Genomic DNA, 25,100 nt, shown 5'->3' on the forward strand with positions numbered 1-25,100 from the left:
TGATTTTTCATTTTTATTCCGAAAGAGCTTTTGAGTTGATTCTTTTTGTTGCTGGTTGATATGCCTTTGGCCCAGGCAGTCGTAAATTTTCAGAATTTTTGAGGGACAGAAGTATACGAAGTATGCAGATTGCTACAGACTGGTCCGTTTTTGACAGATTCTGTTTTTGTTGAGTTGGTTGCTTGTTTTGATGAAAGTATGGATATTATCGGGGGGTACTAGCCATGGAAAAGTGAGAATACAGTAATCTAACACCAATATAAATATAATTCAAGATTGCTACAGTACCCAAAGAGGTGGTAGTTTGTTTTCTTGTGCTAATGATATCACGAGTTTCTGTTTAAGTTTTGTGTTGTGAAGTTTTCATGTTTTGGGTGATGTTCTCATGGACAAAGAGATAAGGAGTGGAAAGAGCTCAAGCTTGGGGATTCCCAAAGCATCCCAAGCCAAATTCAAGGACACCAAAAAGCCTAAGCTTGGGGATGCCCCGGGAAGGCATCCCCTCTTTCGTCTTCAATCCATCGGTAACATTACTTGGAGCTATATTTTTATTCACCACATGATATGTGTTTTCCTTGGAGCGTCTTGTATCATAGGAGTCTTTTCTTTTTGTTGTGTCACAATCATACTTTCTGCACACCTTTAGACAGAGACATGCACTCATCGTGATTTTGCTAGAATGCTCATCGTGCTTCACTTATATCTTTTGAGCTAGATAATTTTGCTCTATGTGCTTTACTTAGATCTTTTAGAGCACGGCGATGTGTGACTTGGTAGTTGTCTTATGCTATGAAAGTAGTCCCAAAGGTGATAGGTACCCAATGAGGATACAAAAATCTCCATCTTCATGTGCATTGAGTAGAAAGAGAAGTCTTGATTCCTCTCAATTAGTTTTGAGACATGGATTTGGTAACATTAAAAGTTATGTTAGTAGGGTGTTGTGAATCTAGAAATACTTGTGTTAAACATTAGTGATTCCCGTAGCATGCACGTATGGTGAACCGCTATGTTAGGAAGTCAGAGCATAATTGATCTATTGATTGTCATCCTTTGTGTTGAGGTCGGGATCGCACGATGGTTAACACCTACCAACCCTTCCCCTAGGAGTATGCGTTCAGCACCTTGTTTCGATTACTAATAAAAACTTTCGCAACAAGTATGTGAGTTCTTCATGACTAATGTGATCCATGGTGTAGATGCACTTTCACCTTCCACCATTGCTAGCCTCTCTAGTGTCGCGCAACTTTCGCCGGTACACAAACCCACCTTATGCCTTCCTCAAAACAGCCACCATACCTACCTACTATGGCATTTTCATAGCCATTCCGAGATATATTGCCATGCAACTCCCACCGTTCCGTCTCATGACTTGTGCCGTCACTCTCATATTGCCATTGCATGATTGTAAGATAGCTAGCGAGATGTTTCAACATCATACGCCAAGCTAGATCGTTGCACATCCCGGTACACTGCCGGAGGCATTTCCTATAGAGTCATCGTCATTCTAAGCTTTGAGCTGTGAGTAAATAAAAGTGTGATGATCATCATTATTAGAGCATTGTCACATGTGTGGAAATAAAAAAAGGAAGAAGAGGCCAAAGAGCCCAAATAAAAAAAGGAAAAAAGAGGCCCAAGAGCCCAAACAAAAAAAAGAGAAAAATAGAGAAGGGACAATGCTATTATCTTTTTCCACACTTGTGCTTCACAATAGCACCATGTTCTTCATGATTGAGAGCCTCTCATTTCGTCACCACCATATGCTAGTGGGAATCCTTATTATATAACTTGGCTTGTATATTCCAATGATGGGCTTCCTCAAAATTGCCCTAGGTCTTCGTGAGCAAGCAAGTTGGATGCACACCCACTAGTTCTCCTTTTGAGCTTTCACATACTTATAGCTCTAGTGAATCCTTTGTATGGAAATCCCTACTCATTCACATTGATATCTATTAATGGGCATCTCCATAGCCCTTTGATACGCCGATTCAATGTGACCATCTCCTCCCTTTTTGTCTCACAACCACCACCACACTCTATTCCACTTATAGTGCTTTATCCATGGCTCACGCTCATGTATTGCATGATAGTTATAAAAAGTTTGAGAAAGTAAGAATGCAAAAACAATTACTTGGCCAATACCGGGGTTGTGCATGATTTACATTAGTTGTGTGAGGATGATGGAGCATATCCAGACTATATGATTTTGTAGGGATAACTTTCTTTAACCTTGTTATTTTAAAAGTTCATGATTGCCTTGCTAGTTTGCTTGAAGTATTATTGTTTCCATGTCAATAGCAAACTATTGTTTTGAATCTTACGGATCTTAACATTCATGTCACATGAAATAAGTTACAAAGGACAACTATGCTAGGTAGCATTCCACATCAAAAAATCAGTCTTTATCACTTCCCTACTCGAGGATGAGCAAGAGTTAAGCTTGGGACTAACATATTAACTCAGTGCCAGTTCCTGTTTTTTCCGTGTTTTCGACCCTTTTCAGAGGAGGATTTTAAACGGAGTCCTAACAGAACGAAACTTCCAAAAAGATTTTTTTTGAAACAGAAGAAGATCGAGGAACCGGGGAATCACGACAGTGGGCCACCAGGGACCCCACAAGCCCGCTAGACACGGCCAGGGGGACCTGCGCCTCCCAGGCTTGTGGGCTCCCTGAGCCACCTCTTCCCTAGGTCTTTCGCCTATATATTCCCTAAAATCCTAGAAAAAAAATCAGAAGATCATCAAAAGTACTTTTCCGCCGCCGGAGGCTTGTGTCTCCGCAAGATCCCATGTGGGGCACGTTCTGGTACCCTGCCGGAGGGGGGATTCGGATACAGAGGGCTTCTTCATCAACACCATGACCTCTCCGATGATGCGTGAGTAGTTCACCATAGACCTACGGGTCCATAGCTAGTACCTAGATGGCTACTTCTCTGTGTTGAATCTTCAATACAAAGTTCTCTATAATCTTCATGGATATCTATCCGATGTAATCTTCTTTTGCGGTGTGTTTGTCGAGATCCGATGAATTGTGGATATATGATCAGATTATCTATGAATCTTATTTGAGTTTCTTTTGATCTCTCTTATGCATGATTTCATATCCTTGTAATTATCTTCGAGTTGTGGGTTTTGTTTGGCCAGCTTGATCTATGATTCTTGCAATGGGAGAAGTGCTTGGTTTTGGGTTCATACCATACGATGACCTCACCCAGTGACCGAAGGGGTAGCGAGGCACGCATCATGTTGTTGCCATCAAGGGTAAAAAGATGGGGTTTTCATCATTGGTTTGAGATTATCCCTCTACATCAGGTCATCTTGCTTAAGTCGTTACTCTGTTCGTCATGAACTGAATACACTAGATGCATGCTGGATAGCGGTCGATGTGTGGAGTAATAGTAGTAGATGCAGAAAGTATCGGTCTACTTGTCTCGAACGTGAAGCCTATATGTATGATCATTGGCTTAGATATCTTCATGACTTTGTGTGGTTCTATCAATTGCTCGACAGTAATTTGTTCACCCACCGTAATATTTGCTATTTTTAGAGAAGCCTCTAGTGAACACTATGGCCCCCGGGTCTACTCCACACCATATTTTAAGCCTTACTCTTTTACTTCGTTGCACTTTCCGCCTTTAGATCTCACTTTGCAATCAATCATGAAGGGATTGACAACCCCTTTATAGCGCTGGGTGCAAGCTCTTTTGTGTTTGCGCAGGTACTCTGGACTTGACGAGATTCTCCTACTGGATTGATACCTTGGTTCTCAAACTAAGGGAAATACTTACTACTCCTGTGCTGCACCACCCTTTCCTCTTCAAGGGAAAAACCAACGCAAGCCCAACCTTCGTCAACGTGTCAATCTCTGGCGCTGTTGTCTGTTGTCGTAGCAGACAGCTGCAACTAGCTCGGTGCACCGACGGGCCCGACGAGGCATCTATGCCCTCGACCGGCCCACACGATCAGCGACACTAGCGGCACGTCCGGGAAGACCAACGGAAAGAGGACGCGCGCACCACCATCGAATGACAGCGGGAAGCTCACCATCAGTCCGACAAACATGACGGCGTAAATGCTGGCACCCCCGTGCCTAGTGCTGGCAGAAACCTACCTTACGAGGTTGGGTGTCCCGCCTTCACTCGCGAGCTGCGGCAGGTCCACTGGACGTCGAATCGGGCTTTGAAACCCAAGCTGACGGAAAAATATGACGGGAAGCTCAACCCGGCAGAGTTCTTGGGCATCTACATGATTGCCGTCCAAGCTGCCGGAGGAAGAGATGAGAAGGTGCTCACCAACTGTTTCCCTATGGCGCTCAAGCCGAATGTGAGATCTTTGTTGCTGCATTTGCTAGAGAATTCCATTGCGTCTTGGGCCGACCTATGCAACAGGTTTGTTGGCGCCTTCACAGGTGGCCATCAGGAGCCAGGACAGCCCAACGACTTGCAGATCCTCCCTCAGAAGGAGGGTGAAACCCTGCAAAAGTACACCGAGAGGTTCAACAGAGTACACCGCAACATTCCGGAGATCCACCATGCAGCCGTGATTGCCGCATTCCACCCAAACATGCGCAATATGAGGATGCGGACCAAGATGATCGTGAAGCTCCCGAAGAGCATCAACGACCTGTACACGATGGCGGACAAGTGTGGTCGTGCTGAAGAAGGAAGGCGACTCCCCGGAGAGAAGGCCGGCATCGAAGTCGACTCCGATGACAACGACGACGCCCTGGATCAAAGGGGAGGAACGAGAAGCACACTAAGAAGTGAAAGGGAAAGGCCGTGTTGGCCGTCGAAGGCTCTAGCAGTCTCAGCGCCGACAAGAATGCAAAATCCGAGACCCCCGGCAAGGGAGCCGCTTCGTGCACTGATTGTCGAGAGGCCGCTGCGGTATAGAAGGTGGAAGGTCCGACGGGCCATACTGCAAGACCCATCGCACCAAGGGCCACGATTTCCATGAGTGCCCACAAGTTGAGAAGCTTGCTGAGAAGCAGAAGGCTAAGTACGAGAAGTGCGACAAGGAGAAGGGCCAAGATGATGCTGCTCGGATGGGTCGCGGCGGCAGAACGGCCCGCTGTGGCAAGGCCCCATAGCAAAAAAGACAAGCGTGCCAGAGGCCGCAAGAGGAAAGCAGGTGATGACGCAAGTGATGAAGAAGACGATGGGTAGGATTCTAGCTACAAGGAGTTCGAGAAGGCAACCGATGCCATGTGTGTAGACGGGGGTGCGTCCTTGCACTCCTCACGCCGCCATCTCAAGCAGTGGGTGCACGAAGTCAACGCCATGGAGCCAGCGGCATGGTCTCGAAGACCACTCGAATGGCCCCGCACGCCTATCATCTTTGACGGAGAGGATCACCCTGACCACGTTACCGTGGTCGGGTGTTTGCCGCTGTTGGTTTCCCCGATAGTCTGCAACCTCAAAGTCAGCAAGATGTTAGTTATGACGGGTCCGGGATGAATCTAATTTCTCCTGAAGTGGTCAAGAGGCTGCAAATCCCCGATAGCGAGCTCAAGCCGACGGGTTCATTCCAAGGAATAAACCCCAGCAGGGGCCAGCCAAAGGGAAGGATAACCTTCCCGTTCATGTTCCATGGGGAATTCAACTACCGGACCGAGAAAGTCGTTTTGGATGTCGTCGAGCTCTCCTTGCCATATAATGGAATCCTTGGGCGTCCGGCCTTGGAAAAATTCATGGAAACATCCCACTATGCTTACAACATTCTGAAGATGCCACGCCCCATGGGAGTAATCTCCATCCCATCCAACAAGAAGGACGCCATAATTTGCGTGGATCGAATGTACCGAGACGCGGTGGCAGCTGAAAACGCAGGAGAATCCGCTCCTCCCAGAAGCCAGAAGAAAGAGAAGAAGCCTAGCGGGAACACCGACAAGGACTTTAGGAAGCGCGCCTCCTCGGGATGTGCTGCTCCCGTCGATGACCTAGAGGGAAATCCAAGGCCTCCTACCCTACGACGAAGAAGGTCCCTGCGAGCGAGGATGGCTCTGATGGTACATTCACCATCAACGCAACCCTTTGTGACAAATAGGAAAGTGCGCTCGTTACCTTTCTGCGGGCAAATTTCGATGTGTTTGCCTGGCAACATTCTGACATCCCCGCTGTTCCGAGAGAGGTAATCGAGCAGCACCTTGATGTCTGCCCTCATGCTAGACCCGTCAAGCAGAAGGTCCGGAGAAGGTTTTGGAGAGACAACAGTTTATTACCGAGGAAATCAAGAAGCTGGAAGCGGCTGGATTGTTTTGAGGAGTACTGCATCCAACGTGGTTGGCCAACCCGGTAGTGGTACACAAGGCCAAAGGGAAATGGAGGTTTTGCATTGATTTCATAGACTTAAACAAGGCATGCCCGAAGGACCCATTTCCCTTGTCGCGCATCGATCAGATAATTGACGCCACTTCCGGATGTGATCATCTTTTCTTCCTGGACGCATACTCTGGATATCATCACATTTTCAAGGCCCAAGAAGATGAGGAAAAGACCTCGTTCATAACCCCATGCGTCACATACTGTTTCGTACAGATGCCCTTCGAGTTAAAGAGCACAAGTTCTACCTTTGCCAGGGGCGTGCAAATTGGATTTGGACCCCAGCTGCACAAAAACGTGGAAGCCTACATGGATGAAATACTGGTCAAGACCAAGGATGAAGCTACCTTTGTACAAGACCTAGAAACACCTTTGCTAACGTATACAAGATCAACCTAAAGCTCAACCCTGAGAAGTGTGTGTTTGGTGTCCCGTCCGGCAAGCTGCTTGGGTTCTTTGTGTCTCAGCGAGGGATTGAAGCCATCCCCGACAAGATCACAGCTATCGAGCACATACAAGCACTCAAGTCAGTTAAGGATGTGAGGCGCCTGACCGTATGTGTTGCCGCGTTTGTCAGATTCATTTCCAAATTTGCCGAGAGGGCCCTGATGTTCTTCAAAATCTTGAAGAAGACCGGCCCGATGAAGTGGACCCCGGAAGCAGACGCGACGCTGCAAGATCTGAAAGCATATCTCTCCTCCACTCCCACCTTGGTAGCTCCTAAGCCACAAGAGCCGTTGCTGCTATATCTGGAGGCAACTAATCAAGTGGTCAGCGCGGCCTTGGTGGCACAGCGAGAGATAAAGGAAGATGCACCCGCTCCGGTAGATGGTACTTGGGGTGAAGGCATAGTATCTGCGGCAATGCCCAACAGAGACCCAGAGGAAACTCCGCATGCTAGCAATAAGGGCTTCAAGGAGTTGGCGAAGAAGAAGGTGGTGTAGCGACCAATGTACTTTGTCAGCTCCTATCGTAAGGGGCTAGGTCAAGGTACTCTAGGGGTGCAAAAGCTGATCTTTGGCCTCATCATGGCTTTGAGGAAGCTGCGCCACTACTTCCAAGCCCATGAGATCATGGTTGTAACCCGCTTCCTACTCTAGTGCATCTTGAGGAACCCCGAAGCCACATGCATGATAGTCGAGTAGGCGCTAGAGCTATCGAGCTTTAGGCTGAGGTACGAAAGCACTTCCACCACCCAAAGTAGAGCACTAGTGGTGTTTATTGCAGAACGGACACCACGCCTGACGGGGAGATCCAGGAAACAACTCTCCCCGGTAGGGAAACACCCAATGAATGGGCATGTACTTTAATGGTGCATTCTCACTCCACAGTGCCGGGGCAGGTGTACTCTTCATCGCCCCCACCGCAGAGCACCTCAAGTACGTGGTCCGAATGCACTTTGCCTGGGAAGAAGCTACCAACAAGACTATTGAGTATGAAGGGCTCCTTGTGGGACTCGGAATCACGATGGAATTGGGGATAAAGAAGCTGATCATCAAAGGGGACTCCCACCTTGTGATGAAGTGGATTAACAAGGATCACCAGAGTCTCTTGATGGAGGCATATGTAGAGGAAGTGACGATGTTGGAGGAACACTTTGATGGGCTGCTGTCAGCGTTATGGGAATGGGGGTACCCCGACCTGCCTGCCTACGACCCAGGGCTGGCCCACTTCATCAAGGAAACTAACGGCCACTGCATCCCACAAGGCAAGGCCCTCATGAGGGGCCAAGCCTCATGAGGAGTAACGACATCAAGACCCATAGGGGGCCTCCTCAGGACCCCTCCAGAGCGGCGGATATTCCAAGGCGAGGCCCAGCCTCAGGAGTCAAGGATGATGCACAAGAAGTACATGCGAGTAGAGGACATCGGGGCGGTGCAGTTTCCCCTTTAGTGCAAATGGGGCAAGGACGTACCAGGGGTTCCAAAGGAATCCCCAAAAGGTTTCCCTTTTGGTGCAACAAGACCATGGCCGCCCGCCAGCAGGACGGACGTCATCCCTGAACCTACCCTGCAGCGTTGGCAGCTACTTTGCAGGCGAAGACCACTTTTGGACACGGGAAGCATGTTCCCCTGCCCCCTTCGAAATTGGGTGTTGTGGGATCCCTTCCCACCGAGCGATAAGGGAATTGGACCGGGCCCCCCACTATAAATAGAGGATAGGTTGCTTCGTAGAGAAGTACGGATCCACCCGAACCATTCATTCACCCTTCTTCACGCCAGTAAGGCCACATGGCCTCAGGAGGCCGAAGAACATTGTACTAGTTCATCCACCAGCCCCCACGAGAGGCAATCCACCAAAGCAAAAGTAGGGTTTTACGCTTCGTAGCGGCCCGAACCTGGGGAAATTGTTGTGTTCTGTGCTATCCCCACCATCGAGTGAGTTCTTTGCCGTCCCCATCGAGTTGCGTGCTAGGCGAGGTTTGTCCGTGAGAGATCTTCGTACATGCCCCTGAGTTCGAATCCTTAGGTTTTGCGGAGCCCGAAATCCGACATTTGGCGCGCCAGGTAGGGGGTGTGTTAAGGTCTTCTGTGAGCTTCATCTTCCCAAGGACCGCTGCTCTAATGGCCGGTGCCCAACCAACTTCTTCGAGCCTTGTCGAGCTAGCCTCCAACCGCCACATCACAACGTCCGGAAGATCGCATACCGGCGTTGTGGTACCAGGCGGCTTATACCGGATCATCAACATCGTCTCCACCATTGCAACCACCCGCGCCACCCAGGCGCAGGGCGGTTGGTCGGCGCCCCCGGCACCCACGACGCGCCGCATCAACTTAAGGGACCTCGGAGCACACGACGCGTTGCAGATGGCGAGCGAGATGCTCCGCCAACGACCGACGCAAGGGGGCTTTGACGCCTGGGCGGACCACATCATGGAGTTGATCGCCATCGCGCCGAAGACCAACCAACCCCGCTGTTCTTCAAGGCCGCAGGCGTCGGGCGCCGCGGGCTCGCACCTCATGCCGGCCCCCGGGGCTGCGAGCAATGGGGCCCCTCCTACGGTGGGCGAGGCCGAGAGAGACGTGACTCATGCAGCCCTCCTCCTCCAGACTCCGTTGGCCGGCCCCGAGGCGCATCACGCTCACAACCACCAGGGGCGCGAAGAGAACGACGGAACGATCGATGCACACACCGGTGCACATCACCAAGATCAGGTCGGCCCCTAACGGTCCGGGGAGGCCAGACAGGAGCGCTCCCTCCGGCGCAGCCAGCAGAAGGCGAAGGCGTTGGTGCGGGCAAACTACGACAACAGAGACACGCCGGGGCAACAAGGGCGGAGTCAGCATCGGGCGGTGCCGGGACCAACCAACGACAACAACAGGAACAAGCGACTTCACGCAGAGGCCTATTGCAGGAAGATCTTCGAGGAGCATGGCCGAGGGGATCCCCCTCCACTGCCGGGAGGGACCGCCACCATCGCGCTGCTGAACGGCTTTGGAGGGCGATCGAACGCCTACATGGATCCGTACGTGCGGGAGTACGTGGCATCACATGACCCTCCCGACGAGGAAGAGCCTCAAGCGTCCCCCCCGGGCGCCTATCTTCCTCAGGAGTAAGGAACGCTTTGGGGCCCCTCCTTGAGCCGGCCCAGGAGGCGCGGGCAGGGAGGCGCCCCCGAGCCACGGGGCGTGGCGCGAACCGCCTCCCCCGTGGAGGAACTATGAAGGGCCGAACCCCAGGCCTGAGGAGGATGACTCAGATGCATTGACGAGAGACAAGTGGCACGGGCCACCGGCGGCAACCACGATGCAGGCGTGGGTGCCAAGTGCCACGCATCGCGAGGCGCTCCTCAGGCACAAAGAAGCCTTTCGAGGTAATTTTTTGGGTTTAGTGCATTAGGAAGCGTCTGCGGACCACATGAACTTCAAATATTCAGGGCATGTCTCAGGCCATCATATCATTTGCGCAAGCTTCCATAACTTATGCTACCTCCATTCGACGACCTCACATCTTGCCTTGCTTGTATCTTTGGGTGATCTACCCCCCCTGCTCGGGGGCTCCGACCGGTCCATGACGCCCCGTCACAGGACTTGGGGAGGCCTCGCGGCTCCCGAGGGCCATAATCAACATGACGAGATGGGGACTGCTTGAGTGTCAAAAGGGGGCTCCTGAGCATCGCGCCTCCGGGGCCTTACCGGTCATAAGGCCACCTGCCACCCTTGATATCGCCCACGGACATTCTGTCGTTATTAGGGGTGGTAGGGCTCGATCCCCTAGCTACATCCTTCATTCTGTCCCATGCAACGGTGGTTGGGAAATGTGCGGGCTGGATCTTAGCGACGCAGAGACGCTCGAATGTCAAAGGGGGCTTCTAAGCATCACGACTCAGGAGCCTTACTGGTCACAAAGCCACTTGCCCCCCGGGTCTGGGCCATGCCCCGTGAGGCACCTCACGGTGGAAGGGAAATGTGCGGGACTGGATCCTGCCAACGTAGAGCAATAGAAAAGCCCTCAACCAGTCTTAGGAGAACGAGCGCGCGGGACCTGCATCAACCCACGACAACTTAGCATCATCCTTCAATCCTTCTAGAACCTACTTCATCCCGTGACACTCTCACATAATAACGAGCCGAGGCTGTATATGACCATGGCCCCCCGAGGACGTGGAAGGGGTCCACCCCATGCCTAGTGGTAGCCCTATGCTCCGCGCTCGGGAGAAGATGGTGATAATCAACACAGTCCAACAGTGACTTCCGAAATCAGGCGCCTAATGCCTCGGGACACTCGCGAGGTCAAAGCATCCTCGCGACCTCCCATATACACCCCACCATGACACTCTCACGTTATAACGAGCCGAGGCTGTATACGCCCATAGCCCCCTGAGGACGCGGAAGGGGTCCACCCCACGCCTAGTGGAAGACCTATGCTTAGCGTTGGGGATGGGGGCTCCCAATCCAGCCCACCAATGACTATGCCCCCAGCTGGCAAAGGAACCAACTCAGTCCACCAATGAATGTGCCAGCTTAGGTGCCGGATGTGGTGTTTTGCTTGCTTCTTCTTGGGTCTTGAACTATCTTCCGCTGAACTTAAACTTGCCGTTTTCGAAACTTGGTTTTTAATTCTCAGTACCCGACTTTTGAAAAACAATAGGGGGGAACTTTCTCTTGTGCTTTATCGTTTCGCAGGCTTTAAAGCCTCCTTTTCCGAATGACATTTTTTGGAGATGAACGCTCCACACCGCCCCTAGGATTCAAGGAGCATGAAAGAAAGGACTTGCCGCCCCAGGGGCAAACATTTTTTAGTAGTCAACCCCCGCTCGGGGGTCCGGACCGAAACTTGATACCACCACAAAGAGTCTCGGGAGGCCTCAGGGCTCCCTGGGGCGATGACCAAAGGAACGGAGTGCGGAATCGCTCGAGCGCCAAAAGGGGGGCTCGTGGGCACCGGCTCAGGAGCCTTATCGTTCGTAATGCCACTCACCACTCTTGGTGCTCCCCCGGAGCTCCGGTCAGCGTCAGGAGTGGCGGGGCACCACCCTGTGAGGTGCGAACCTAATGACGGTGGGGAAATGTGCGGGACCGGGGCCTGTTAACGTAGAGCGGCTTGAGTGTCAATGGGGGCTCCTGAGCAGCATGCCTCAGGAGCCTTACTGGTCGCAAGTCCACTCAGCCACCCAGGTGTCGACCACGTCGGCACCTCGGGTGCTGGGGCTTTGCCCCATGAGAAACAACCTTGGTAACGAGTTGTGCCTTAAGGAGGCAAGGAAATGTGCGGGAGCGGGACCTGTAGACATACAGTGCCAAAAGGGTCTTCACCTTGTCCCATCCACAAAACAAGAGCTACTCAGGAGGAGCTACGCAAGAGACCGGCGCGACCCACGAGCTAAGCACCCTGCAGGCCCAGAACGGGACCATCTAGTTTCACGTCAGACTAACGATGAATTAAAAGTATGTGTACTAACGAAGGGATGCAAAGCCTAAGGATTCACCGGCGGCGAGGAAGGAAGCCATCGACCAAGTGCGCGGCAACACCAGTGGTACCTCGGGAGGATGGGACCTCCTGAGGACCCTGGCCACCATTACCCCCGAGTGATGGCTGGGGCAGCGACGAGCCCTATGCAAGGAAGCCGAGCCGCAACGACCACCAGCAAGCGAGAAATCGACCCATGAGCGAAAGGAAAAACAGAGAACGACGAAGGTACCGAATAAACATTTAACGACCAACAGGTAGAGTTCTTGGCCTGACATTACAAGGCAAGGAAACGGAAGCTAGGGGACGCCTAGGGGGAAAGGTCACCGAAGCCGCCTTTGGCGCCTGTGGGCTCGGCGTCGGAGGCCTCCTCCTCGCTGGAGACCGGCGCCCGGACGTACCGCTCCACCAGGGTGTCCACGTGCGGGTGCACTTCATCCTGAAGAAGGCGCCGGGGCTCAGCGGGCACCGGCTCGATGACGCACTAGAGATCGAGCTCCGGGACAAGGCGGTGCAGGTTGCAGAAGACAAGTGTCAAGGCAAGGCCCAGAAGCTCACGCGCGCTGGACGCGTCCTCCTCCTCAACACGGGATACGCCGGCCTGCACTGCCTCCACCACCTTCTCAAAGATGGCGAGGTTGCCCCCATCGCTCCTCATGTTGGGCAGCGACGGGGCCTCCCGCACAAACCGACGCATTGCGTCAGCCGCCTGGCCAACGATGCCCGCGAACTGCTTCGCACGCTAGGACGCCATCATCCGGGCGAACGACGCCTTGTCCTTGGCGGACAAGACGGCATCAGTCGCCTCCTGGACCTGCTTCTCCGCCGACGTTAGCTCGGCCTTGGCCTCCGCTTCACTGTGACAAGCGGCCTGGAGGACGGCCTCAACACTCATGAGCAGAGCCCGCGACCCCTCCACCTCCTCCTGAAGCTCGCCTAGCTTGAGCTTCATAGCCGAGGGCGCTCTAGAGCAAAGGAAAGATCAACCAACAAGCAACATATCAGGCAACAAGGAAAGGAGACGCAGACGAGGGACTTACTCTCCGCTCAGGGCTCAAGGGTGGCGGATGTGCGGAGACTCCCAGGGCCCCTCGCCACTGCCCCCGGAGGCGTACGAAGGCGCGGAAGGTGCCGCGCGCTTCCCCCGGCGAAGTTCGTCTCCGGGGGACGCCATGAAGACAAGGAACGAAGGGGAAAAGAGGTTTTTTTTTGCCGAGAAGCAGACGAAGCAGAGGAGGAGCTCGAGGTTGCGATGCCTCCCCCTTGGCGGGGACGGGGCAAATTTATAGGCGAACCACGACCACCAACCGTCATGGAAATGCGAGCGTCGCAAGGTGGGCCAACTGGAGCGTTGCCGCTCACGTCGCTTCACCTGTCCACCGAGTGGTCATGTCCGTGAGGGCCGTTGGGTATGGTCAGGCTGCACCGACGCCATTCAATGAGAACAATGATGGCCTGTGTGGTTCTTGGAGATCGTGCCATCATGGCCTCTCACACCCCGGATGCCTCGAGGAGCGAGACCGTCACCGCATGGCTACAGGACACGTGTGCCGCCTGGCCCGTAGGCAACTAGGGGCCGTGACGCTTCGGGCTGCCCTCAAGGCTTCGCCGAGAAGCCAACCCAGGTGCACCTTGGGCCTGGGGGATACTGTCGACATTCTGGGTATGGAGGTACCCAGACCTGCTTGCCAACGGCAGAGGGCTGGCCCACTTCATCAAGCAAACTAACGGCCCCGACATCCCTCAAGGCAAGGCCCTCGTGAGGGGCCAAGCCTCACAAGGAGGAACGACATCAAGACCCCCAGGGGGCCTCCTTAGGACCCCTCCGGAGCGGCAGATATTCCAAGGCGAGGCCGAGTCTCACGAGTCAAGGATGATACAGAAGAAGTACAGGAGAGCAGCGGACAACGGGGCAGTGCAGTTTCCCCTTTAGTGCAAAGGGGGCAAGGACATACCAGGGGTTCCCAAGGCATCCCCAAAAGGTTTCCCTTCTGGTGCAACAAGACCACGGTCGCCCGCCGGCAGGACGGACGTCATCCCTGAACCCACCCCTGCAGCACTGGCAGCCACTTTGTAGGCGAAGACCACTTTCGGACAGGGGAAGCATGTTCCCGTGCCCCCTTCGAAATTGGCCGTTGTGGGATCCCTTCTCGCCGAGCGATAAGGGAAGAGGACCGGGGACGCCACTATTAATAGAGGATAGGTTGCTTCATAGAGAAGGACAGATCCACCCACGAGCCATTCATTCACCCATCTTCACACCACTAAGGCCACCTAGCGTCAGGAGGCCGAAGAACACTGTACTAGTTCATTCACCAGCCCCCACGAGACGCAGTCCACCAAAGTAGTAGTAGGGTTTGACGCTTCGCAACGGCCCAAACCTGGGTAAACTGTTGTGTTCTGTGCTTGCCCCACCATCGTGTGAGTTCTTCGCCATTCCCATTGAGTAGCGTGTTAGGCGAGGTTTGTCTGTGAGAGATCTTCGTACATGCCCCTGAGTTCGAATCCTTAGGGATTTGCGGACCCTGAAATTCGACAGCTGCATATCGAAAATATGCCTCACACAGGAAACAACATCACCGATCACCTGTCGGAGTGTGCTACACAAAAGCTCCCTGTGGGACCAGAAGTTTTTGTCCTTCATATTACTCAGTCGTGCATACCCCCCTCGACGATGACCAAGAAGGGAAGAAAACTGAACTCCGACAAACATTTCCCGGCAGAGCTCCCCGGAGCCCCCGGTAGAGAAGTTGCCGGGGTTAGTCCAGTTTCGCTTGGTTAGTTGTTCCCTCCCACAGAGTCCCAGGGTGTCGCGGTAGAGGCGAGCACTCTCGCGAACGTGGAAATGCCTTTAGTCCTCGCCATCGAGTGATACGTCCCAAACGTAACTATAATATCTACCCGTTCCATGATATTTTGAGTGACATTGTTATATGTGTTGCTACACTTTTGTATCATTTTACACATATTAAGACTAACTTACTAACTCAGTGCACCCAGTGCCCGTTTCTGTCTGTTGATGTCTATTTTGGAGGGGCTTTTACCCAATTTTCTGAAGCCCAAAAAATTGCAGGAAAAATATAAAAAAAATCAGCGTAACAAAAGCTTTTAGATCACCGAAGATGGGCCATAGGGGGGACAGGAGCCGTCCAGACGACTTCCTGGCGCGGCCTACCCCCTGGCCGCACCAGGAGGCCGCTTGGGTGGGTCCCACCTCCTCCGGTGCCCTCCTTTGTCCTATATTTACCCCTCCGTGAGAAAACCCTTCTATAACATCCAGAATCGCGAATTTCTCCATCGTTCCGCCGCTGCAATGCTTCCGAGATCAGGAGCGTGACGAGACCTCTTCCCGGGACCCTGTCGGAGGAAGGATTGACCTCCGGGAGCTCTTCCACCACCATGGATGCTTCCCGGACCTGCCGTGAGTAGTCCTCATTGGACCATGGGTCCATGACCAGTAGCTATGTGATGTCTTCGCTCCAATCTTGTGCTTCAATGGTTAGTCCTTGTGAGCTGCCCTACATGATCAAGGCATCTATGTAATTCTCTTGCTATTGCTATGCTCGGTTTGTTGGGATCCGATGGATTATGAGATTATGTTCATATGGTTATGATTTATATATTTGATTATCCTTATATATTATGTTCCTTAGCGATTCATGCATGTTCTCCGTTGCTATTTATTGCTTTGGCCGAGTAGTAGATAGTAACTCCAAGAGGCAGTGTTATGCATGATTGTGGGTTCATGCCCCTCGATGTCTAGCTTGAGTGACAGAAACATGAGACTAGGGGATGTGCTGTTGCCACCAGACAGAAAACAATGGTGCTTGTGACCACGGTTGCAAGGATTGTTTACTTACACATAGTTCGTTAATGCAGTTGTCCGTTGCTTTGAGTTTACACTTCGGGTGGGGCTCGCAACTTAATACCGACGAGATGTTCTGGATAGATATGTCAAGGTGGATGATTAGTAAGTAGATGCTGATGAATAAACGGTCTACTTGTCTTGGCGTACTGCCCATTACTATTGAACCTCTAACTATCAAGTAGCATAATTAGCATTGCGGTGCGTTCACAATCCTGTCAATTACCGAACTGTAATTTATTTACCCAAGCATAGTTGTTTATCGTCTTTTGGGAGAGAGACATCAGTAGTGAACATCATGTGACTCCGATCCATATCACCATCATTGTTTACACCTCCATCATTTACCTTTTTCATTTACTTTTCCGTTGCAATCACTATTACTATTCCCGCTTGTGTTTTGATCCTTTGCAAGCTACAATGGCGGAGAAATTGACAACCTCTCTGTACTTGTTGGGAGCAAAGTTATTTGTGTGTGTGCAGGTCCACGTCTTCTGCTAGCGCCAGGGTGGAAGACACCTACTTGTTGAGCCTAGGAGTCCTCCTGGTTCGATTAACCTCACAGTTCCCGTGTGAGGGAAAACTTGCTGCTCACTACATATCATCTTCCACCTGGGGTAACCAACGAGGTGCGAGAAGTATATACATCATCTCGTCATCAATCAAAGTTTTCTGGCGCCGTTGTCGGGGACTCCAGTCTTCAAGATAGTCGAGTTGCACACTATCCTTTACCTTTCCTTTTAGTCTTGTTAGTTTGCTTTCTAGTTTTTTGCTTTAGAGTCCTACACCAAAAACCACAAAAAAATTAGTTGCTTTGTTCTTGCTTGTTGTCGCTGCTATGGGTTCCACTTAGAACACTAAGTTGTGTGACTTCACTAGTTAGGCTTATGGAAAACTGCACTCTTAGTTTGCTGCTTGGGGAAGGCCTCTTTACCACACCCGTGGTAGAGAAGTCTCCTCCACCTACCGAATGTACCCCATTCAAAATACCACTTGGGATAATTGAAATAATTAGGAATGATTGTTATGCAGGAGATAGAACAGTCAATCATAGTATTCATTTTTTGAAACTTATAGAACTTTGTGAGTTGTTTAAGATTTTAGGTTTGACAAGAGATGGAGTCATGAGGAAATTATTTGCCTTGTCACTAAAAGGAAAAACATTGGAATGGTATGGGCTACTAGATGATTCTCACATATGGGATTGGGAAGAGATTCAATATCTCTTTTACTCCAAGTTTTATTCTCTTCATGAAGTCCATGTGGATCATGGTAACAATGCTTTTATGTGATACTTATATTATTGATTTTATTCATGATCCCACTGAAAATTATTATGAGAAGGGCACATATGCTTATAGATATTTCAATAATATCAAGTTCCCTCTCTTTATGTTGAAGGTTTTGAAGCTGCACTTGTTTTGCCTTCCTATGCTTATTGCTTTGTGCTTCATGAATTATTCTATTGCAATATACCTATGCATAGGAAGCATGTTAGACTTAACTGTGTTTGGTATTTTCTTCTTGATGCTCTCTTTTGTTCTACAACTCTTATTCCTATGAGAGCATCATTAAAATCTTAAGCCTATCTTTATGGTTAAAAAGAAAGAGCTCTAGAGAGACAACCCTTGTTATCTTTACTTCGGGTTTCTAGTTTCAGATTTAGTGGTCTCGATGCTTTTTATTACTGTAGCATCATCATTGTGTCTTTATTTTAAGCTATGTGCCAAGTTATAGCCTCCGATTGCAAGAAAGTCCAAAAATTGTGACATGCTGTCCAGAAACAGATTATGTCTGCTTGACGGAAAAATTCGCCAAAAATCACCAGATCATCTTTTTGATATGAATGTTTTTACAGTATGCTCTATATAATTTGCCTTTCTCGCATCTGGTCTGAGTTTTTTGATTTGAGTTACAGAAGTGCCCCGAATAAATTATTTACTACCTGCTGTTCTGTTTTCACAGATTCAGCCATGTTTTGCGTTTTCATTGTTTTGCAAATCCTAAGCTTACTTTTTATTTGCAAAAACCTTTTGGAAATCATGAGAAAAAAATAGATTTTCATGAAAATCTTTATGTCCAGCAGGTAATGAATTATTTTATTAAGGGTACTAACCACTCTAATCAGCTTATGATGAGTTTCGTATGAAGGGAGTTTTCAAGTATGCGATGGGAGATGATGAAAGAAGATACATGAGTGTCAAGCGCTCAAGCTTGGGGATGCCCCCATGAACCCCAAGAAATATTCAAGGAGACTCAAGCTTCTAAGCTTGGGGATGCCCCCGTGCATCCCCTTCTCTATCAACAATCATGAGTTCGTCCATCTCCATGCTATATTTTTATCACTTCATATGTTATGTGCTATGCTTGGAGCGTCCCACTCTTTAATTTTTAGTTTGTTTTAGTTTTGGTTGTTGTTCATAACAAGTCGGAACCTATCCCACCTTGTTTGGGAGAGAAACACGCTCCATTCCACTCTAGAACACAACATAGGTTTTCATCCTTATCCTTTTTGTGTGTTCTTCATCTTTCCATAGCTACTGTCATGGTTAGCTCTTAGTTTTCATGCTTAACTTTTTAAGAGATTTTATTTATGTTGCTTTTAGAACTCTCTTGAGTTATCATGCTTATCTTGTTTAGAGTTGGCTTGTTGCACTGAGTTGTGTGTCTTGCATGAGTAGGTAATTGAGGATGCTATTTAAGTATAGTAGTAACTTGCAATAGTTTTGAGGTATTGATTTGAGTAATGTTTGGACTATTGGTGCTAAGAGATTGAGCCTATTAGTGACAGATGTCGTATTTTGGGAAATCCATGTGTTTTCAAAAAACTAAAAATTAGTTGAGAACTCTAGCTACTAAATTGATCGCTAACCTCTGGAGTGGTTGGAATATATAGAGTACCCTTACGTTAGCATGAGTCGAGGATGCACAAGGATAACCAAACCCCCAAACACTCATCCTCGGGGTACTTGTCTCTTTGTGAACCTCCTAACTAGATAGAGAGTTACCGATAATAAGTGTATGAATTCTTCACACTAATGTGAGTATTCGATTGTTGGCACTTCCACCATACATATTTTGCTAGCCTCTTCGGTACCGTGCATTGCCCTTTCTCACATTGAGAGTTGGTGCAAACTTCGCCGGTGCATCCAAACCCATGACATGATACACTCTGTCATACATAGGCCTCATTATATCTTTCCTCAAAACAGCCACGATAACTACCTATTAAGGCAATTCCATAGCCTTTCCGAGATACATTGCCATGCAACATCCACCATATCATGACTTGATCTTCATGTCATACATGATTTTGCTTGATCGTAGAGCCGCATGATAGTTGGGCCTTGCCCCAATTATTGCTACATGACGCGCTAGTATCATTTCATATCCTGCTACACTAGGAGAGGCATACATTTGCATACATCATGATAGTTTTCACTTGTCTTTATGTTGAGTACTTCTTATAAAGTCTGATGATCTTCTTTTTATTCATGTAAAACATAGAGTGTTGCCCTTAAGTGAGGAAAAGGTCCCAAAGAGGACAAATAAAAGATCCCAAAGAGGACAAATGAGAGATAAAAATAAAGAGCCAAAGAGGCCACAAAAAAGGAGAAAAAAAGAGAAGGGGGCAACACTACTATTCCTTTTGAAAGATCCACACTCGTACTCCATTTCTATATTTGTACTACATAGAGATTATCATTCATGCATAACTATGTGGGGACCCTTACACTATAGAACTTGGTTTGCATATTCCAATGATGAGCCTCCTCAAATGAGCTCTAGGTCTTCATGAGCAAACTAGTTGGATGCACCCTCACTAGTTCCATTAGACAACTTACCTTAGATCATATGTGCATCCGTTGCATGGCAATCCCTACTCCTCACATCATAACTATCATTTGGCTTTCTCTCTCCTATGGTTGTCCTCATTGATGTGAGCCTTTCACACTTTTTTGTATTCCTTCCCTATCATTATTCTATTTTCCATCCTAAGTGCAAACATATCTTGCTTACGCTCATCCATTGCATGAGTGCTCAAAGTCGAAAGGCAGAGGATCATTTTGACTTGTGCCTGACTAGTGGTCTGGGGATGAGTCAAAATAATATTCTGAAGGAGACTAAGTGTGAGGTTTAGTAGATTGAGTTATCAATTAAAAAATATTTTATGATCCCAGCCCATCTCCCACTTCTTGCACGCAAAGACCATTTGAAGACATTCGAGTCACGGACAACGAGAGCTCTTGAACCTTTTTGTTCTTACTTTGCTAAACTCAATTTAGATATAAACTCTTGCTTGTTATTGTCTTGACTTGAATTGCATATCTCACTTGCTTTACTTTGAAGTTCTTATATTTGTGTTAGCATGTCACCACAGAAATTATTGTGTTATCATTTATCTACTTGAGGACGAGCAGAAACTAAGCTTGGGGTTGTTGATACGTCCCAAATGTATCTATAATTTCTGCTTGTTCCATGATCTTTTGGGTGACATTGTTATATGTTTTGCTACACTTCTATATCATTTTACACATATTTGGACTAACCTACTAGCTCAGTGCACCCAGTGCCAATTTCTGTCTCTTGATGTCTATTTTGCAGGGGCTTTTACCCAATTTTCCGAAGCCCGCAAAATTGCAGGAAAAATATATAAAAAATGAGTGTAACGGAAGATTCTAGATCACCAAAGATGGGCTATAGGGGGCCGTCCAGGCGACCTCCTGGCGCGTCCTACTCCCTGGTCGTGCCAGGAGGCCGCCTAGGTGGGTCCCACCTCCTCCGGTGCCCTCCATTGGCCTATATTTACCCCTCCGCAAGAAAACCCTTCTATAACCTCCAGAATCGTGAATTTCTCCATCGTTCCACCGCCGCAGCAAATCCGGGATCGGGAGCGTCAGGAGACCTCTTCCCGGCACCCTGCTGGAGGGAGGATTGACCTCCGGGAGCTTCTCCACCGCCATGGATGCTTCCCGGACCTCCGTGAGTAGTCCTCCTTGGACCATGGGTCCATGACCAGTAGCTATGTGATGTCTTCTCTCCAATATCGTGCTTCAATGGTTAGTCCTTGTGAGCTGCCCTACATGATCATGGCATCTATGTAATTCTCTTGCTATTGCTATGCTCGGTTTGTTGGGATCCGATGGATTATGAGATTATGTTCAGATTGTTATGAGTTATATATTTGATTATCCTCTTATATTATGTTCCTTAGTGATTCATGCATGTTCTCCGTTGCTATTTATTGCTTTGGTCGAGTAGCAGATTGTAACTCCAAGAGGGAGCATTATGCATGATTGTGGGTTCATGCCCCTCGATGTCTAGCTTGAGTGATAGAAACATGAGACTAGGGGATGTGTTGTTGCCACCAGGGAGAAAACAACGGTGCTTGTGACCACGGTTGCAAGGATTATTTACCTTACGGATAGTTCATTAATGCAGCTGTCCGTTGCTTTGAGTTTACACTTTGGGTGGGGCTCGCAACTTAATACCGGCGAGATGTTCTGGATAGATATCTCAAGGTGGATGATTAGTAAGTAGATGCTGATGAATAAACGGTCTACTTGTCTTGGCGTACTACCCATTACTATTGAACCTCTAACTATCAAGTAGCATAATTAGCATTGCGGTGCGTTCATAATCCTGTCAATTGCCCAACCGTAATTTGTTTACCCAAGCATAGTTGTTCATCGTCTTTTGGGAGAGAGACATCACTAGTGAACATCTTGTGACAGCGGTCCATATCACCATCATTGTTTACACCTCCATCATTTACCGTTTTAATTTACTTTTCCGTTGCAATCACTATTACTATTCCCGCTTGTGTTTTGATCCTTTGCAAACTACAAGACCGGAGAGATTGACAACCTCCGTGTATTCGTTGGGAGCAAAGTTAGTTGTGTGTGTGCAGGTCCACGTATTCTGCTAGCGCCAGGGTGGAAGACACCTACTTGTTGAGCCTAGGAGTCCTCCTGGTTCGATAAACCTTATAGTTCCCGTGTGAGGGAAACTTGCTGCTGACTACATCTCAACCTTGCACTTGGTGTAACCAACGAGGTGCGAGAAGTATATAGATCATCTCGTCATCATCGAGCCACAGGCTCCGGCCTGGGTGTAGCACATCGTCTGATTTATCCAGACAGGAGAACTTCCCGAAGAATAAGAGGAAGCCCAAAGAGTAGCTCGTCGGTCTAGTATGTACTAGTTTTTTGATGACACTCTCTAAATAAGGAGACCCAACGGCATGAAATTGAGGTGCATCTGACGGGAAGAAGGACTGAAGCTGTTGGCACAGGTTCACGGAGGTGTGTGTGGGTCACATATAGGATCAAGGGCCCTTGCTGGGAAAGCTTACGGCCAGTGTTTCTATTGGCCCACTGCCCTCCAAGATGCAACTGAGCTGGTCACCACGTGTGCAGCCTGCAAATTCCATGCCAAGAATATCCATCAGCCAGTGCAAACTCTCTAGACGACCCCTCTCTCCTGGTCCTTCTCGGTCTGGGGGCTCGACATCCTGGGCCCTTCCCCTGCGCTGTCGGGGGTTTCGAGTTCTTGTACGTAACAATCGACAAGCTCACGTAATGGCCTCAGGTGAAGCCAATGAGAAAGGTAACCGCGCAGTCAACTATCAAGTTCACGAAGGGATTGGTGTGCCGCTTTGGTGTAGCCAACAGGGTAATCACGGACAATGACATCCAGTTTGTGAGCCACTCCTTTTGGCAGTACATCCAAAACCTTGGAAGCATGATGCACACCCAAGGTGCAACGGGCAAGTCGAGACGATGAATATTGAAGTGGTGCGGGGACTCAGAACCAGAACTTTCGATAGACTACAAACATGCGGCAAGCAATGGATTGATGAGCTGCTGGTGGTTCTTTGGTCACTCGGAACAACACCAAATCGAGCTACCATCCAAACATCTGTCTCCCAAGTCTATGGGGAAGAAGCAGTTATCCCCATGGAACTCATATACGGGTCACCTTGAGTGCTTTCCTACGATGAAGTCGAGCAACCGCAGCTGCAGCATGACGATGTCGTGCTCCTCGAGGAAGATTGTCTCTAGGATGCTACGCATGCTTCACGCTATGAGCAGGCCCTGCACCGCTATCCTAGCCCCAGGGTCCATGCCCGGAGCTTTGAGGAAGGCGACCTTTTCCTTCGGCGTGCTCAGTCTGCCAAGGGTTCCAGCAAGTTGACACCAAAGTGGGAAGGCCCTTACCGGGTAGCATGAGACCGCAGATGGCACCAAAGTTCTTAACAAATGGAATATTGAGCATCTTCACAAGTTCTATCTGTAAGGCGTGGTTGTCGGGCCTACTCCCCGGCAACCACCTTTTGTACAAGCATTGTCGTAGTTGCTTGTAACACTTTGTACTAAGCCAGGCGAAGACCCTATGCATAAATAAAACTAGGCATTGCATCATATCATCATATGCATATGCATCATGCAGTATGCATTCACTCGTGTTATGATGTCACTAATGCTCTATATTTACCAGTATTTAGGATGCTTGATGGATTCATAGTCCTTGTTACTTGGTCTCCCTTCTTTCTTACTATGGTGGGGCCTCTCATTTGCTCTGTTTGCTTTGGCTTCAGGTGAATGGGAAATAGCACAAAGGCAGGGATGAAGAATCATCGCACCTGAAAGGGGGCTTCCCACAAGGAGATAAGTTTAATCTATCTTAACTAAGTGCGGTTCCGTTCTTTCCTCTGAGGAAACCCTTGTCGCTTTCCTTTTTTGGTTGTGTTCGATAAGACTCTCTGCATGATATGGACCTTTGTCGGGGTAGGCCATATTTTTGCCTCTCGTCGCTCATTAGACACTAAAGAGGGAAATGACTGCGCTAATACCGGCAAGGGGCCTTGCCAGGGGACGATGATCGTCTGTCGCTAGGGGGCTCGCTCCCCCTCCGTCACCCGCGCCTTGCGCTAACACGATCAGGAACCCCATGCAGAGGGAACATTCAACACAACACGAATAAAAGAATGCAGGGATAGTACCCCGAGGAAAAGAAATGGCAATCATTTTCTATTCATTTCTTCAGTACAGAATGGATATAATAGATTATAACTCCACAAGTAAAAATTTAGCGAAATCCTACAACCTTTTGCTTTATAAAAAGATAAGTGCACTGTAATGCCTTTCTTATCCCTCTCCCCCCATGGATTGGATGGATGATTGGAAGAAGGCACGGAGAAGCCCAAACAAAAGCCCAGCCTGACCCCGCCAGGACCAGATGGACGAGGCTAGGCGCACCCAGCGATGGTGAAGACGACGCGAGAGTCCACAAGGCCTGTCGGGGCCCAACTAGAAGATGAGGCAGCATCCGAGCCAAGGAGCCTCGGCAGGACCATCTTGCCGGGGGGGCGTGAGCTGACGGTGACGGTGCGACCGATGCACACCGGTCAACTAGAGCATGAGCAATCGTACTCCAACTTGACAGCCGGAGACTCGTTGTTGTTGTCGCTGACGCCATCCCCGTCGGTTGTGCCTCCTCATCACTACCGCTCGAGGAAGAACTTTCGGCGTCACTTGATCTCTCTTTGCAGCAGCCAAGACGAGCTCCCGAGTGCCCGTAGATCATGACGGAAAGCATGTCCGCCTCCACTAGCATGAAGCGGAGAACATGCCCTGTCATGAAGTTATGGGCACATGCGAAGGTCGTCCTCCCATGCCTCAAGGGCATAATGTGGGGGGTTGGATATTCAGCATTGGCGTACATGCCACCATTGCGACAACAATGCGCATGGATCCACACTCCTTGCATCTTTTCGACCTCCATCACACCGGCGAAAGGGCGAGGGAGGCGCATGCGACTGTGAGGAGGCCCACACAACATGACGACGAACTCCAGCGTCATGCCTTCGGTGTGTCCGAGCAGCGGCAGCACTGTCTCCACCGGGAGAGGACCAGGCATAATACTCCGCCCCCATCCACCACGAGCTCCTCGGTGCCCCCGAGTCTTCCCGGCACCACCGCCTCAAGCACTAGTGCCAACCCCCG

The sequence above is a fragment of the Hordeum vulgare genome, chromosome 3H, assembly GCF_904849725.1.
Source record: "Hordeum vulgare subsp. vulgare chromosome 3H, MorexV3_pseudomolecules_assembly, whole genome shotgun sequence".
In the NCBI taxonomy this organism is placed as follows: Eukaryota; Viridiplantae; Streptophyta; class Magnoliopsida; order Poales; family Poaceae; genus Hordeum; species Hordeum vulgare.